Source organism: Gigantopelta aegis, chromosome 1 (assembly GCF_016097555.1).
Source record: "Gigantopelta aegis isolate Gae_Host chromosome 1, Gae_host_genome, whole genome shotgun sequence".
Classification (NCBI taxonomy): domain Eukaryota; kingdom Metazoa; phylum Mollusca; class Gastropoda; order Neomphalida; family Peltospiridae; genus Gigantopelta; species Gigantopelta aegis.
In genome coordinates, this window is record NC_054699.1 from 22,086,618 (window position 1) to 22,105,329 (window position 18,712).

The 18,712-nt window shown below is 38.3% G+C and overlaps 2 long non-coding RNA genes across 2 annotated transcripts; one reads left to right on the forward strand and one right to left on the reverse strand.

Moving 5' to 3' along the window:
* Positions 1-48: 48 nt before the first annotated feature.
* Positions 49-4,826, reverse strand: LOC121366971. Its single transcript, XR_005957286.1, has 3 exons — positions 4,704-4,826; positions 1,419-1,576; positions 49-514 (listed from the first exon to the last, which is right to left on the reverse strand). It is a non-coding gene; the product is annotated as an uncharacterized LOC121366971 (long non-coding RNA).
* Positions 4,600-18,236, forward strand: LOC121366893. The gene is made up of 3 exons (XR_005957268.1): positions 4,600-4,776; positions 13,533-13,608; positions 18,141-18,236. It is a non-coding gene; the product is annotated as an uncharacterized LOC121366893 (long non-coding RNA).
* The last annotated feature ends 476 nt before the right edge of the window (positions 18,237-18,712 follow it).

Sequence of the window (18,712 nt, forward strand, 5' to 3'; positions counted from 1 at the left end):
GTAAAAGAACCTGAAAATTATCAATAAATAAAAAAACAAAAGCAGCAATAAATTTCACTTCAACATCCAAAGAATATCGTTTTTTTATTTGTTTTACAACGTTGTATGAACACTCACATAATCCAGCACAAAATACAGTACACAAAGTGAAAGTACATAATCACATGTCAAGTTCATCCTGGTCCCACCCAACAAACTCGATGTCCTCGGTATCATCATTCTCATCATTGAAATGAACTCCGGATTCAATCTCTTCATGTGGTGGCACTTCCTCAATTTCCAGTCCAACATCGTCGACCAAGCAAGAACTTAGCAGATAGTTTCTGCTTCCATCCAATGGTTGTGAAATCCCACAGGACTTAAAAGCCCCCCGATGGTTCCCTCCTCAACAGCTTCCCATGCGACACGTATCCAGTCTATAATGTTCTGTCTTGTTGATTGCACATAATCAGACCTGTCAACCCTCCTGGATTTGGCAGGAGTCTCCTGGTATTTGATCAAATCTCTTGACAACCTGTGCAGGAGACAATTTCTCCTGTTAAATGACATTTTTGTAAGCATAAAAAAAATATCAATCCCCTTTTGCCAAAATAACATCAGGGAAGTAACTATGATGGATCTGAAGTGCCAGACTCTGGCCCAGGGTTGACAGCAATACACACTATGTATGTTAGAATCACATGTCACAGCAAGACAAGGAAAAGACCAGTTAGCTATATAAACATACTTGTGTCAGTTAATTTTGTATGTTTGTGCAGTAAAATGTTGGTAACAAGGGTACACTTCAATAGATTTTTTTTTGTACAATTAATAAATGTTGTGTTTGATATAAAGTTAACCACGGAAATGGGTATAATTCCAGTATATTTCACACAATGTCCATAATGAGGTTTTACTTATGATTAATGGAAATACAATGTTTATTGTATCATTATAATGATTTTAAATAAGTAGCACACCACTGTTCCTTATTATAGTAAAAACTGAATATTAATTTATAAGATTTATATAAATTTGTCTTGGGTACTTCAATTTGGGTACACTAGCCACAAATGATGATGTAACATAACCTGTAAGTGTAATGCCGTAATTGTACTAATTAAATTTTTTAATTGCTTGTTAATGTTCTTAACATTTTTGGATAAAAGAGATTTAAAAAAATTTTTTTTATTAAATCATAATGATATTTAAACTTTGAAAAGAAATATATACACACATTTAAAAAAAAAAAAAAAAATTATTAATTAAAAAAAAATTAATGCCAAGATCTAAGGTTAACAAGTATATATGACATTATGTAGTGTTCATATAACTTATTGTAATGATGTTGACAACAACCTTGCGATTTTGGGTTAAATTGTGTGAAGTTAAAAAATCTCCTGTTTTTTGACAAAATCTCCTGCTTTTTCAACACACACCTCCTGCTTTCTCTTGACTAAAGGTTGACAGGTCTGCACATAATTCCCTCTGCAGTTCCGCTTTGCCGACTTAAACCACTCGCACCACTGTTGCTTTATTCTCTCTTTGAATTCCTTGTTCATGTGAGTATCCATTGGCTGGACAAGTCCCATGCAGTCTGAAAAATAAATTTAAATAATGCTAATTAATGCATCATCAAAATAATGAGACTGACCATCCCCAGCACACACACACACACACACACACACACACACACACACACACACACACACACACACACAAATCATTACTGGTTAATTTGATTACATTCCATAACATACTTAACTATTAAAAGAATGGTCAATATTTACTCTCACATGCTAACTAGCATACTAACAATGTAATATTACAATATGCTCTTTTTTTAAATGTACTAACATTGTACAGAAAAACACTGGTTGGCTACATAAACGTTATTGCTATATTGTTAATTTAAACCAAGAAAGAAGCATTGTAAATTATCCCGCTGGTCTTATAAGTGCGACTAAAGCTAAACATTTAGATTTTTTGTAGCAAAAATCTTGTTGCTCCAGTCAAAAGAGATGGATCTAGTAACAGGATGAGAACGTACAGACTATACAAACAGGAAGGAAATGGTTTATTTAACGATACACTCAACACATTTTATTTACGGTTATATGGTGTCGTAGCAAACAGAATATACAGCTAGAACCATACTTAATACATTGTATACATCCAGAACATCGCAAACAATTTACTAAACTATGTCTCAGCAACCACAAACTCAAAGTTGAGACTGGACGATAAACTCGAAAAAACCCAATGATAAACCCGACAAAACCCTTTATTCCAGTAGAATAAAAATTATGTAATCAATGCAATCTGATTGAAGATGAATATCACCACATCATAATACATATGAAATATAATACTCCATGCTCTAAACTATATGAATATATAATTTTACAAAATAACACATTTAAAATGATGTCTGTGCATGACAAATTTATATTTATTATTCAAAACCAGAATCCTGATTGTGCAGGTGCTGTGTGTAAACTTGTTTATGATTATACATGAACATGTATTAACCAATAATTAGTTTAGTATCCCGTTTGTCTGTGCCATGCTTGTACAAATATATCTTGTAAATAGCATACATGTTTTGCATCCAGTTCCAAATGTGGAATGTCTATATGCAATAAAGTTTATCTTATCTTCTCTTATCTTATCACTGAATTTTTGCATTTACTTCAATTTGTTATCCAATAGCTAATAAATTTTTCATGCTGGGGTGTCCTTATACATTCATAAGGGGTGGGAATTGGTGAATTGTAAAAAATGGGAAATCTACAGGGATCCCGGAAATTCTTGAAATCCTAGGTTAAAATCTGTGCCATCTGACACATTTTGGAGGAAATGCAATGTTCAATGAGAGGAAAACAGCTGATCCAAGGAGAATTCCCACCCCCGATTCATACATTTATACCACAGCCTTTGTTACACCAGCAGTGGAGCACTGACTGAATGAGAGATAGCCCAATGGGCCAACCGATGGGGATCGATCCTAGACTGCATCGTCCCGCTCTGTCATTAGAGTTTAAAGTTTGTTTTGTTTAACAACACCACTAGAGCACATTGATTTATTAGCCACATGGCTATTTGAAAAAAAGAAAGAAATGTTTTATTTAACGACGCACTCAACACATTTTATTTACGGTTATATGGCGTCAGACATATGGTTAAGGACCACACAGATTTTGAGAGGAAACCCGCTGTCGCCACTACATGGGCTACTCTTCCGATTGGCAGCAAGGGATCTTTTATTTGCGCTTCCCACAGGCAGGATAGCACAAACCATGGCCTTTGTTGAACCAGTTATGGATCACTGGTCGGTGCAAGTGGTTTTACACCTACCCATTGAGCCTTGTGGAGCACTCACTCAGGGTTTGGAGTCGGTATCTGGATTAAAATTCCCATGCCTCGACTGGGATCCGAACCCAGTACCTACCAGCCTGTAGACCGATGGCCTGCCACCGAGGCCGGTTTGGCTATTGGATGTCAAACAATTGGTACTTTTGACTTGTAGTCTTGGAGGAAACTAGCCATATTTTTCATTTAGCAGCCAAGGATCATTTATATATACTGTTTCCCACAGATAGGTCAGCACATGCCACGACCTTTGATATACTAGTCGTGATGAACTGGTTGGGGCGGAAAATATCCACTCAGAGAATGGGTCCACCGACGAAAGCACCTTGGACGAGTGCTCTACTGACTGAGGTAGATCCCACTCCAGCCCCAGAGTATGACAAACAAACAAAAATTTAAAATATTTTTAAAATGTTACATCAATAGCCACCAGGGAACGAGACGTAGCCCAGTGATAAAACGCTCGCTTGATGTATGGCTGGTCTGAGATCGATTCTCGTCAGTGGGCCCATTGGGCTATTTTTCGTTCCACCCAGTGGTCCATGAATGGCATATCAAAGACCGTGGTATGTGCTATCCTTTCTGTGGGTGGTGCATATCAAAGATCCCTTGCTACTAAATTAACTAATTTGAAATTTTTTAGCGGGTTTCCTCTTTAAGACTTAATGTCGACATTACCATATGTTTGGCATCTAATAGACGATGATTAATAAATCAATGTGCTCTAGTGTTGTCGTTAAACAAAACAAACTTCATTAGCCACCATTTTGATAACCGATATGTCGTATTTCGATTATCAAGCCATCCATGTTGCTTAGGGGCCGTCCATAATAAGGGGATTAAGGGGCCAGCGTACACTTTTTTTGAAAATGAAAAATGTCGATCAACATTTTTCATTTGGGGGATGTACACTTTTAGGGGGGAGGGGTTGGTCAAAAGTGTACTCTTTGTACACTTGTGAAAATGTTGAAAATTATCATTATTATGGACGCCCCCTTTGTGTTTAAGGAAATAGCTCGCTGGAGGTGACTCGAGCTAAAGGGGTTCGAGTCATGCTATCCCGGAAAATATATTTAAAAAAGAAAAATTAGAAGGAAAGAAAAATCACATTGAGCAGTGGGAGTGGGGTTCGGGGTGGGTCGACGCTAATTTCTTCCTGTACAGTGGAAGGCGAAACAGACGTCGATTTATTATAAATAGTATGCCGGTATGCTTTCACCCCTTTCAAGCAAGTGGTATGACCTTTTCTCGATAACACGGACGTGACACATTACGCTAGTGAAATAGAATTCTTTTTTATTTCAAAGGCACAACGTCGAATGTTGGCCTAGTATCAGTTTCGCAATACTCACTACATTCCTAGCAGAAGGTCGTACGACAGTAATATCAACTAACACACACGAAATGGCGTCCCCAGTTCTACAGGTAAGACTACAGTTAGATTTCTAGCGCACAGGTTAAAAAAGTAAAAATGGCCACGCCCACATTTCGTGTTTACCGGTTTTGGGCAATTCTTGCCCTAGATAATAATAATTAAAAAAAAAACCCGTCTGCGGTATATTTTTAAACAGCAGTGAATAACGGGACCATACCAAGGAAAGGTATTAGTTTGTTTCTGTTAGATCCAGTGCGAGACGTAGCCCAGTGGTAAAGCACTCGCTTGATGCGCGGTCGGTCTAGGATCGATCCCCGTTGCTGGGCCCATTGGGTTATTTCTCGTTCTAGCCAGTGCACCACGACTGGTATATCAAAGGCCGTGGTATGTGCTGTCCTGTCTGTGGGAGGGTGCATATAAAAGATCCCTTGCTGTTAATCGAAAAGAGTAGCCCATAAAGTGGCGACAGCTGGTTTCCTCTCTATATATCTGTGTGGTCCTTAACCATATGTCTGATGCCATATAACCGTAAATAAAATGTGTTGAGTGCGTCGTTAAATAAAACATTTCCTTCCTGTTAGATCCTGAAAGTGAAAGCCATTCCACTACCTATACACACATGCACACGCTAGCTGAGTCACCTCCAGCCCTACCTGCTACCCCTTATTGATATTCATATGTGGGTTAGAGCTGGAGGTCACTCGAGCTTTCTTCTTTCTTCAATTTATTTTCGTGCTTATATCCAATTGAGGTTCAAACACGCTGTCCTGGGCACACACCTCAGCTATCTGGGCTGTCTGTGCAGGACAGTGAGTTGTTAGTGGTGGTAGGATTTTCCTTTAACACTGTTGGTATAAAGAACATTACTATTAATACTTATCACAAATAGTTAGGGTTAGGGTTAGTGATAGTGCCAAAGGAAAGTCCTTCCTTAGTGGTTAGTGATAGAGAGAAGAGAGTGTAATGGTCTTACACCTACCCATTCAGTTGTTAAAACTTTTTCTGGGTGGTAGCTGGTACCAGGCTGCGAACCCTGTACCTACCAGCCTTATGTCCAATGGCTTAACCAAGACACCACCGAGGCCAGTGACATGAGCTAACACATGCACACACATGCACACGCAACACATATATACATATATTGCTACATATATATTATGCTATGTTTATCAAATAGACTTATATGCAGCATTTAACAAATTTTTTCACTAGCCGTCGGGCATGGCAATAGTAGTTATTTACTAGCCCAAAATTGAATATCACTAGCCATGGGAGTTGGGCTACCATAATCTATAAGCTCAGTGGTGTGAAAGGGTAGGCCAGGGCCTGTAATGATGGGTGTCAGAACACTGGTATTAAAATTAAATATAGTTAAATGGCAAACTATGAGGATATTATATTATGCCTGCTATGTATCAGGAAGGAAGGAAATATTTTATGACATCATGTTCCCAGGAAGGATGCCCAATGTTCTGCCAATTCCACAAAATTCAGCTAACTTTCCAGACGAAGTAAGTTGTGTTATTTAATTAAACTTTTGTTAATCATTTATATACAAAAGTTAATATATAATAATTAAATATAGCACCACATACCAGTTGTTTTCCTCCCATGTTATTTATTGCACTCGTTTACAGTGTAAAAATGACTGGCATGTAATTCTGTGTATGTACATGTATACAGCAAAAAAGAAAGAAATGTTTTATTTAACGATACACTCAACACATTTTATTTACGGTTATATGGCATCAGACATATGGTTAAGGACCACACAGATACTGAGAGAGGAAACCTGCTGTTGCCACTTCATGGGTTACTCTTTTCAACCCGCTACATTTTTCCATTAGTAGCAAGGGATCTTTTATATGCACCATCCCACAGACAGGATAGCACATACCACGACCTTTGATATACGAGAAATAGCCCAATAGGCCCACCAATCCTAGACCGACCGCGCATCAAGTGGATGCTTTACCACTGGTCTACATCCCGCCCCCCCTGCTACATGTATGTATAATGTCCAGTTGTTAATATGATTAATTAAATGTGAACAATGGTAATGTTGGTAGTATGTACTTCCTATCGCAAGGGTCAATGGATGGTACTAGTCTGGGTTTAATGTCCATCTAGTCCCAGCTGGACCTAGAAAATAGGTAACATGCTAGCTTAAAGGGACATTCCTGAGTTTGCTGCAATTTTTAAGATGTTATCGACTAACAGAGACTTTTTAACGATTGTAATTACATATAAAATATATTTTTTTGCATAAAATATTACTGGCTGTATATTAAACTTGTTTCTGATCGTTCTAATTTTTGTACCATGTTAAATGTCATTTTATTTCCTAAAATATATTTTTTTCGTACATACGAAATTATTTGAAGACAAAATCCAGTTTGGACTTCTTATAAATATTAAGTTGACCAGAAACACATTGAATATATACAGACACTGATATTCTAAAAAAAAATAAAAAAATTAATATGTAAGTTTAATCGTAGAAATATTTTATAAGTCGGAAATATCTTTTAATGCAGCAAACTCAGGAATGTTCCTTTAATGTAAAAGTTGGACAAATGTCCATCATGGACAAGGGTGTTACATGAACATTCCATATCAGGAAATTAAGAGTTATGATGCTAACAATTTATCAGAATAGCTGTTAATTTAAAAAGTTCTTGCATTTGGTTTTGCTGGAAATGTAATATGCCCGTAGAAAGGAAAACTGAAGTAGAGGGTGGGGGAGAGTTTTTTTAGAAGGGGGTGAGAAATTTAATTTTGGGTGGCCTCACATGCAATGACTTAGTATCTAGAGAACAAAATAACAATGTTTTAGATTACAATTTTCAGCTGTTTTAAAGATGTTATATTGTGTGCTTGGTTGGGTGAATGGTTTGTGCTTGGGTGGATGGGCAGTGTTTCTGCCAGAAAGAAATTTTTGGGTATGGCGCTATGGAATTGGATACAACCACAGTCAACTGGGGGTATGGAGTGGGGGGGGGGGGGGGGGGGATTCCTCCAGAAAGAAAATGGGTTATGTTTAGGCTTAGGGTTAAGAAAATCATACAGTGATGAAAAGAGTAATTAATTTTGTCAAACGGTTAACTTAAAAAAAATCTGCAAAATTTTGGGTATGGTGCCACACCCATTTTACCCTCTGGCAGAAACACTACCCATCTAACTGGAGGGGACTATAGATTTCATCTCTGTCCGTCTGTCTATCAGTCCATCTAGTTTTCCAAATATTTGTTTTGCAATTCTTCTAGATATATTAAGTTGAAATTTTGCATGTCTGATGGGTGGTTGTGCAACCCTGCCCCCCCCCCCCCCCCCAGCTGTGCCTGAAGCTGATTCCTACAGGACTTAGTAATGTGGAATGTTAAATGCAATCTTGAACACTGTGATAAATGATATGTTTTAGTGTCAACAGCCCATGGAAGCTAAGATACAATGTACTAGATATCCCAGCGGAAACAGATAAGCCGGTTGATAACATAACCAATCATATATATATATATGAGTCATGATCAGGGTCAGATCTGACATTTTATCGATAGTGGAGAGCATTAGCTGAGCATGGTTATAAGTTTATAAATTATTTATTTCTAAACAAAATAGGAGAAAATTTGCACCTGTCACTTGATCAAGCTTATACAGACCCTCTGTAAACCGGAATTCCCTCAAAACCGGACATTTTTCACAGTCCTTTTTTAAAAATCAGTACAGAGCTTAAAGTCTCTAAACTGAATACCTCTTAACACCGGACATTTTACTTGGTCCAGAGTGTGTCCTGTTTAGAGGGGTTTCACTGTATATAGAAATGTACAAAATAGCTACAAAGGAGCCTCGTGCCATGTCTACCTCGCCCCTTAATCACACCTCTCTTGTTTTCTCCACCAGCCCACAACCACCCCTACCCCACCACCTCTTATACTAGCTTGAGTGACCTCTAGCCTTCCCCTTATTGATATGTTGTAGGGGAGGGCTAGAGGTGACTAGCTGCTGTTGCAGCTGCCTGTCACACCATAATATGCTTCATAGGCAGTGTGGTGCCCCCCTCAAGGTGGATGCCTCTCCACCCTCACCCCCCCCCCCCACCCATTAAAAGTGTGGCCATGTCAATGCCTCATACAAAACTATTAGGTAGAAGAGGAAAGGAGATGTTGTTTCTTAAATGACAATCTATGACTATTAAGTGTTAATTATGACACTTCATTTCATTTCATTTCAACTTATTTTCGTGCTTATATCCAATTAAGGTTCAAGCATACTGTCCTAGGCACACACCTCAGCTATCTGGGCTGTCTGTCCAGGACTGTGGGTTAGTTGGTTAGTGGTTAGTGAGAGAAAAGAGGGTGTAGTGGCCTTAGACCTACCCACTGAGTTGTTAAAACTATTTAGGTAGGAGCCGGTACCGGTTATGACACTTCAGTTAGAGATGGAAGGAAGATAATTGATCTTACACACAGTACTCATAGTAATTAAGCAGTCATATAAATCATATCAGCCACATAAGCTACTCTTGCCGAATAAGCAGTAAATACTATTTTATATGCATCTTCTCACAGAATGGCACATGCAAACACTAGTACTTGGTTAAAAAGTTATTTTGTTTAATGACACCACTAGAGCACATTGATTTTTAATTAATAAATTATTATCAAACATTTGGTAATTTTGACATATAGTCTTTACTTGGAGAGGAAACCTGTAATATTTCTCAGTTAGCAACCCCTGCAATTGCCCCGGCAGTCAGCAATGCCATGGAGATTGCCGTGGAGTTTTTTATTCTCCACCGCACTTTTTTGCCTTAGACTATATTTTGGGTGTTTTGGGTATCAATGGTATGTTATTTTTGCCGTGGGCATTTTCTTAATTGCAGGGGTTGAATTAGCAGCAAGGGATCTTTTATATTCTATATTATGAAAAAAACACAAAACATTGGTAATACAATAATACAAATGGAGGCTGATCTAAAGTGAAGACCCTTATGAAGTGCCCCCACCACCCACTATAAAAATTACCTTTTTTTTAAAACAATGTTTATAATTTAAATTTTTGCAAGTGGCTATTTCTTTTAATTATTTTGTTTATTGGTGTGCCCTTAAAGGGCCTTTTAAGGGGTTGGTCTATGTTCCATTTTGATATTGTTACCCCATCTAAAATGTTTCCTAGATCCACCCTTGATAAGACATTAGATAAATTTCAATTCCACTTCTATGATGACAAATACTGTAAAGTACTTTTATAACGAACTGGAAGGGGCCATGATAGTTCGTTATAGCAGTAGTTCATTGTACATATTTGTACAAGTTGGTTATTAATGTATAGGAAGAGGACTTTACGATCAGATCAGTTCATTCTATACAGTAGTTCGTTCTAAGCATGTTCATTATAAGTGTACTTTACTGTACATTAAAAATACATTAAACACGTGTGGGCAGCTTTGCGGTATATAATTACTCACAATGACACAAATTATGCTGGTCGTATAAATAGACGTTTGACATTTGCCGTGTAATTACTCAAGTGAATAAATTACTGAGCAGACATTGAACATTCCTGGTGTTCACTCTGTACAGCTGAGTATTTTGTAAACATCCCCTCGCCAGCATTAGAGTGACAGTTTGTTTTGTTTAACGACACCACTAGAGCACATGATTTATTAATAATCAGCTATCAGATGTCAAACATTTGGAAATTTTATCATATAGTTTTAGAGAGGAAACCTGCTAAATTTTTTGCATTAGTAGCAAGGGATCTTTTATATGCACCATTCCACAGACAAGATAGCACATACCACAGCCTTTGATATACCAGTCGTGGTGCACTGGTTGCAACAAGAAATAGCCCAATGGGCCCACCGACGGGGATCGATCCTAGACCGACCACTCATCAAGCGAACACTTTACCACTGAGAGGAAACCAGCTAAATTTTTTGCCAGCGTCAGACGTGCTCAATAAACTGATCTTAACAGCTAAAACATAAAAGTGGAAGCTAATGAATTTGTTTTATATGTAGTGGTGGGACTCAGTCCAGTGGGTAAAGTGCTTGCCTTATGCATGGTCAGTCTAGGCTACTTCTCGTCCCAGCCAATGCACCATGACTGGTATCTCAAAAGCCATGGTATGTGCTTTCTTGTCTGTGGGATGATGTATATAAAAGATCTCTTGCTTATAATGGAAAAATGGAGCAAGTTTCCTGTCTTAAGACTATCTAATAGCCGATGATTATTTAAAGGAAACATGTCACGTGAACTATATTTGGCACCAAGCATGTAAAATTAATTATAAATTGAATCCCCTAAAAAAAAAAAAAAAAAAAAAAAAAATTAATGACTTAAAATATCTCCGTAAAAAAACAGATACGAGCTCTTAGCGGAAATTGCCGATCTTTAATGAGCAAGGCGATCACGTGGTCTGTGACGTCAGAAACAAGTCGCTTGATCTGAAGCCTTACACTTAGCATTAGTCGGTACCGCTCACAAAGAATCCAAGACTAGCAGAGCTTACCAAAAAAAATGAATGTTCGTTTGCAAAACATTTTGCCATATCAGTTTGAGCCGTTGGTAAATGAAGAAAGACACATATTTATTAACAACAGTAATACGGAAGAAGAAACGGATAGCGAGTTGGAGGGTGCTCTAGTGGCCTCTGAATTTAAGAGATACAAAAATTTGTTGGGCACAGTAGGGGATGTGTATTGCTTCAGCAGTACTCTAGGAATGATTGTTTGTACTACCACCCCGCCTGTTGTATGTTGAATACGGCCCCCTTTTTCTACACATACTACAATGACAAAAACAATGACCGGCCTCGGTGGCGTCGTGGTTAGGCCATCGGTCTACAGGCTGGTAGGTACTGGGTTCAGATCCCAGTCGAGGCATGGAATTTTTAATCCAGATACTGACTCCAAACCTTGAGTGAGTTCTGCGCAAGGCTCAATGGGTAGGTGTAAACCACTTGCACCGACCAGTGATCCATAACTGGTTCAGCAAAGGCCATGGTTTGTGCTATCCTGCCTGTGGGAAGTGCAAATAAAAGATCCCTTGCTGCTAATCGGAAAGAGTATCCCATGTAGGCGACAGCAGGTTTCCTCTCAAAATCTGTGTCTGACGCCATATAACTGTAAATAAAATGTGTTGAATGCGTCGTTAAATAAAACATTTCTTTCTTTCTTTCTTTCAAAAACAATGGGCCATATTTACAAAGCCTCTGTTTTTGTGTAACACCTCTATAACTACAGGCCTCTGAAAATTGTTTTGTTCATGCGTTATTCGCACAAATTAATTTTATGTAGCCAATTTTGTTTTTGCGCAAAATTCATGGAATCATTTACATGGATATAACAGGTTACACCAATAGAAAATGGGTTACCTGAAATGAATTTTGGGGCCTGTAACTATGTGTAACTATGTATACATTTTTTTTTTAATTGGCTTTGTAAATTCTGCTGTTTAAATTTTACATTTACGTACACATTACACCACTGGACTCATCAGCACTGGGAGCAAGACATAGCCCAATGGTAAAGCGTTTGCCCGATGCACGGTTGGTCTGGGATCAATCCCCGTCGATGGGCCCATTGGGCTATTTCTTGTTACAGCCACGACTGGTATATCAAAGGCTGTGGTATGTACTACCCTGTCTGTGGGATGGTGCATATAAAAGATCCCTTGCTGCTAATCGAAAAAAGTAGCCCATGAAGTATCGACAGCGGGTTTCCTCTCTCACTATCTTTGTGGTCCTTAACCATATTCTAATGCCATATAACCGTAAATACAATGTGTTGAGTGCGTCGTTAAATAAAACATTTCTTTCTTTTTTGCTGTATACATGTACATACACAGAATTACATGCCAGTCATTTTTACACTATAAACGAGTGCAATAAATAACATGGGAGGAAAAACAACTGGTATGTGGTGCTATATTTAATTATTATATATTAACTTTTGTATATAAATGATTAACAAAAGTTTAATTATATAACACAACTTACTTCGTCTGGAAAGTTAGCTGAATTTTGTGGAATTGGCAGAACATTGGGCATCCTTCCTGGGAACATGATGTCATTTAAGTGAAGATTAAATACACATGCAAGATTTTGTATTACACATATATGTTCAATAAATAAATTTTTTATTACAGTCTTTATTAGTCCTCTACCGGTCTATCCAGAGGGGACTATAGGTTCATCTCCATCCTTCTGTCCCACATATAGTTTCCCAGATGTTATTTTTAGAAAGCCTCAAGATATTGAGCTGTAAGTTTGTATTTAGCTTTATCGTGTACTGTTACAGAGGAAGTTAGACTTTCACGGTGATTTACCCATTTTTGATGGAGTTATGGCCCTTGGACTTAGGAGATGTAAAAAGTTGTTTACCTGACCGTTTTATTAGAAGGCCTTTTGATATTGACCTGAAATTTTGTGTACCGCTTTATGACAGATCAAGTTTGATGTTCATTGCCAATTACCCATTTTTGATGGAGTTATTGCCCTTGAACTTAGGAGATTTAAAAAAAAAATTCCAGACTTTTGTTTTGCAATGCCTGAAGATATTGAGATGAAATTTTTAATATTTCTTTACTATCTACTGTTACTGATCAAGTTTATTTTTCATGGTGATTTATCTACTTTTCACAAAGATATGTCCCTTAAATTTAGAGATACGAAAAATTGTTGGGCTTGGTAGGGGACATGTATTGCTCTCATAAAGCTTGTTACTATAGTAAGATTAAATGGATATGTAATAAAGACTAGATGATCAAACGTGTATTATAATTATGATAATTTTGTGTTTTAGCCCACTATTGTTGCTTGTCCACATTTCAACAAGGAGGAAGCTGCCCAAGGCTTGAGGAAAGCAATGAAAGGATTGGGTAAGAAGAATCCCTCTTTTAATTAATATGCATACCATACATGGTAGTGTGTTCATTGAGTAAGAAGAATTCCTCTTTTAATTAATATGCGTACCGTACACCGTAGTGTGTTCATTGAGTAGGAAGAATCCCTCTTTTAATTAATATGCATACCGTACACCGTAGTGTGTTCACAGAGTAGGAAGAATCCCTCTTTTAATTAATATGCGTACCATATGCGTACCTTTAATTAATATGCATATACCGTAGTGTGTTCATTGAGTAGGAAGAATCCCTCATTATGTAAGAGTGACCCCCTCTTTTAATTAATATGCGTACCATACATACAGTAGAATGTCTTTTATCAAATCGTAGTAGTGTGCCTTTTAATGATACCGTACACAGTAGTGTGTTATCAGAGTAGGAAGAATCCCTCTTTTAATTAATATGCGTACCATGGTGTGTTTATTATGTAAGAAGACCCCCTCTTTTAATTAATATGCATACAGTAGTGTGTTCATCAAATCGAGTGCCTGAAGGGTGTTCATGGTCTGTTTAGTATCACTGAAGTTTGTCCTCTCTTCTGAATACACTACATTAAAACGGAAATACATTTTAAGTGTGTGACTGTTCTTTCAATGTGTGAAAGCCTCCCTCTCTCTCTCTCTCTCTCTCTCTCTCTCTCTCTCTCGCTCTCTCTCTCTCTCTCTCTCTCTCTCTCTCTCTCTCTCTCTCTCTCTCTCTCTCTCTCTCTCTTTCTCTCCTTTTGTCTCTGTTTTCCTCTGTGTGTGTGTGTGTTACATTCAATGTCGTAAGATAAGTCAGTTTGTGAAATGATTGAATTTCAGTCAGTTTTTTAATTTGTGTATATGTGCATGTACATGTGCATGTGCACACACACAAACACACACAAACACACACACAAACACATTTATTCATGTGACTCGTGAGTATATAGTGTGTGGGAAACGCTAAGCCTGTAGTACTTTTCAATACTGTGGTTGGTAGGTTTGTCATGTGAAGTTAGAAATATTTCATTAACATACTCGTTTCATAGACAGTAAAGTACTCTTACAACGAACCAGAAGGAACCATAATAGTTAGTTCATTATAGCAGTAGTTCATTGTACATATTTGCATAATAGTTAGTTCATTATAGCAGTAGTTCATTGTACATATTTGCATAATAGTTAGTTCATTATAGCAGTAGTTCATTGTACATATTTGCATAATAGTTAGTTCATTATAGCAGTAGTTCATTGTACTATTTGCATAATAGTTAGTTCATTATAGCAGTAGTTCATTGTACATATTTGCATAATAGTTAGTTCATTATAGCAGTAGTTCATTGTACATATTTGCATTAGTCGGTTATTAATGTATAGGGAGATAAACCAGGACTTTACCATCAGTTCATTCTAATTTCTGTGCAGTAGTTCGTTCTAAGCATGTTTTGACCGGCCTCGGTGGCGTCGTGGTTAGGTCATCGGTCTACAGGCTGGTAGGTACTGGGTTCAGATCCGAGTTGAGGCATGGGATTTTTAATTCAGATACCGACTCCAAACCCTGAGTGAGTGCTCCGCAAGGCTCAATGGGTAGGTGTAAACCACTTGCACCGACCAGTGATCCATAACTGGTTCAAAAAAGGCCATGGTTTGTGCTATCCTGCCTGTGGGAAGTGCAAATAAAAGATCCCTTGCGGCTAATTGGAAAGAGTAGCCCATGTAGTGGCCACAGTGGGTTTCCTCTCAAAATCTGTGTGGTCCTTAACCATATGTCTGACGCCATATAACCCTAAATAAAATGTGTTGAGTGAGTCGTTAAATAAAACATTTCTTTCTTTCTAAGCATCTTTCTTATAAGAGTACTTTACTGTATAATATGTGAATGTGTCATAAGTTAAGGACTTGATGCTGTGAACCTGTCATTGTTGCCATGTATTGTTAAAACATCCGCTATAATTAAAGATCAGAGGTCAAGGCTGCATGACTCATTATTTAGAGTTTAATTCATATGAAAGTACACAGTGGCCTTGGTGGCGTAGTGGTTAAGCCATCGGACTACAGGCTGGAAGGTACAGGGTTCGCAGCCCGGTACCGGCTCCAACACAGAGCAAGTTCTTAAGGGCTCAATGGGTAGGTATAAGACCACTACACCCTCTTCTCTCTCACTAACAACTAACCCACTGTCCTGGACAGACAGCCCAGACAGCTGAGGTGTGAGCCCAGGGCAGCGTGCTTGAACCTTAATTGGATATAACCATGAAAATAAGTTGAAATGAATGAATGAATGAAAGTACATGAATGAATGAATGTTTAACGACATCCCAGCACGAAAAATACATCAGCTATTGGGTGTCAAACTATGGTAATGGGGAAAACAAAGTGATGTTCAACATCAATATAAAAATTCAACAGGTAAATAAAAACACAGTGTAAAGGACTGTGTAAAAATACAAATATCAGAGATAGATACTGATTTTACTAAAAACGTCAATTTTGTGCTGTATTGGCCATTCTCAAAGAGAATGTTACACCCCTGAGCCACGGTGAGGTTATAGCACACGCAGGGGTGAAAGTACACTACCAGTCTCGGTAGTGTCATGGTTAAGCCATCGGAAATAAGGTTGGTAGTTACTGGCTCCCACCCAGAGCAAGTTTTAACAACTCAAATGGGTGGGTGTAAGGTCACTAGCCTACACCCTCTTCTCTCTCACTAACCACTAACAACTAATCCACTGTCCTGGACAGACAGCCCAGATAGCTGAGGTGTGCCCAGGACAGCGTGCTTGAACCTTAATTGGATATAAGCACGAAAATAAGTTGAAATAAATGAATGAATATGTATAAGTACATTTCATACTTATTTCACTCCATCCCCAGCTAATGGTAAATGTTTGCTTTTTGAAAAGATTTCACAAGGGTGGATCTAAGGGAAGGGTAGATCCAAGAAATGTTTAGCATGGGGTTGGAAGACTAACGGAATAAGAGTATCCCATAAAAAAATTAAAAGAAGAAAAAAAAAAGAGGTACTTGAATTTTTTTAATAATTTTTTTTTGGGGGGGGGGGGGTTGAGTCCCCTGGTCCCACCCCCTTTACAGGCAGATCCCCCTTAAAACTTGATGTGCCACTTTTTAAAACCGTTTGTTTACAATTTTCATTTCAAGGATATCAAACTATTACCAAACTGGTGTCCTCATTTCAGGGAGTTGGTCCATACTCCCTTTTGCCCTTGGTCCCCTCCCTAAAGTGTTATCCTGCATCTGCCCTGTTTCCTCTATATAAAACACTGAATATGTCCTTTCTGGTCAAAGCATGTGACAGTCATTCATGGTAGTTGTCACGATCTTGTAAAAACTTCCCTTGGTCTCTACTTTGTGTAGAGATGCGATTTCAATTATGATAATGGTTTTGTCATTCAGGGACAGGATGTAGCCCAGTGGTAAAGTACTCGGTTGATTTAGGATCTATCCCAGATGAATCGATCCATTGGGCTATTTCTCGTTTCAGCCAGTGCATCACTACTGATATATTAAAGGCAGTGGTATGGGCTATCCTTACTGTGGGGGAAAAAAAAATGCAGTGTCTACAATACATTTTGAGGTTTATTGTTAGAAAACCATCGAAGCTGGGATGTAGTTCAGCGATAAAGCATTCGCCTGGTGCACAGGCAGTCTGGGATCGATCCCCGTCTGTGGGCACATTGGGCAATTTATCATTCCAGCCAGTGCACTGTGACTGGTATATCAAAGGCCATGGTATGTGCTATCCTGTTTGTAAGATGGTGCATATAAAACATCCCTTGCTACTAATGAAAAAATGTGGCAGGTTTCCCGTCTAAGTCTATACGTCAAAGTTACCAAATAACTGACATCCAACAGCCGATGATTAATAAATCAATGTGCTCTAGTGGTGTCATTAAACAAAATGAAACTAAACAAGTTTTCTCATTCAGGGGGCAGGACATAGCCAAGTGGTAAAATGCTCGCTTAATGCTCGCTTGGATCGATCCCCGTCAGTGTAATAAAGGCCATGGTGTGTGCTGTCCTGTTTGTGGGATGGTGCATATAAAAGATCCCTTGCTACTAATGGAAAAATGTAACGGGTTACTTCTCTAAGACAGTATGTCACAATTACCAAATGTTTGAGCCTCCAATAACCGATGATTAATAAATCAGTGTGCTCTAGTGGTGTCGTTAAACAAAACAAACTTTTTGTTGTTCAGATTTAGCTCTTACTGTTAACATGCAGACATTGACTCTTACTGTTAACATGCAGACATTGACTCTTACTGTTAACATGCAGACATTGACTCTTACTGTTAACATGCAGACATTGACTCTTACTGTTAACATGCAGACATTGACTCTTACTGTTAACATGCAGACATTGACTCTTACTGTTAACATGCAGACATTGACTCTTACTGTTAACATGCAGACATTGACTCTTACTGTTAACATGCAGACATTGACTCTTACTGTTAACATGCAGACATTGACTCTTACTGTTAACATGCAGACATTGACAACAGCATTGTGATTAACTTTCAGGTACGGATGAAGCTGCCATTATTCGCATAATGCTCGCCCATAACAACCAGCAAAGACGTGAAATTGAGCTGCAGTTTAAAACGCTGTTTGGAAAGGTAAAGTTTGTAAACAAATTTGATTACTGTAATATCTTTAGATGTCTTTTGAGCAGTCAAGGCTGCATCTCCACCCTACCCTCGGCCCCCAATATCCTGGCATAGATATATATATAAGCCAGTTTGTATGCAGGTGTTAAAAGCCATCAAATCTGATTCCTTCAGATCTGACTGTCAAGACACCAATGGCTTGTTATACCAGCCTTGGTGGCACAGTGGTTAAGCCATCGGACTACAGGCTGGTAGGTACAGGGCTTGCAGCTCGGTACTGGCTCCAACCCAGAGCGAGTCCTTAAGGGCTTAATGGGTAAGTGTAAGGCCACTACACCCTCTTCTCTCTCACTAACCAACTAACAACTAACCCACTGTCCTGGACAGACAGCCCAGATAGCTGAGGTGTGTGCCCAGGACAGCATGATTGAACCTTAATTGGATATAACCACGAAAATAAATTGAAATGAAATGGCTCATTATAAT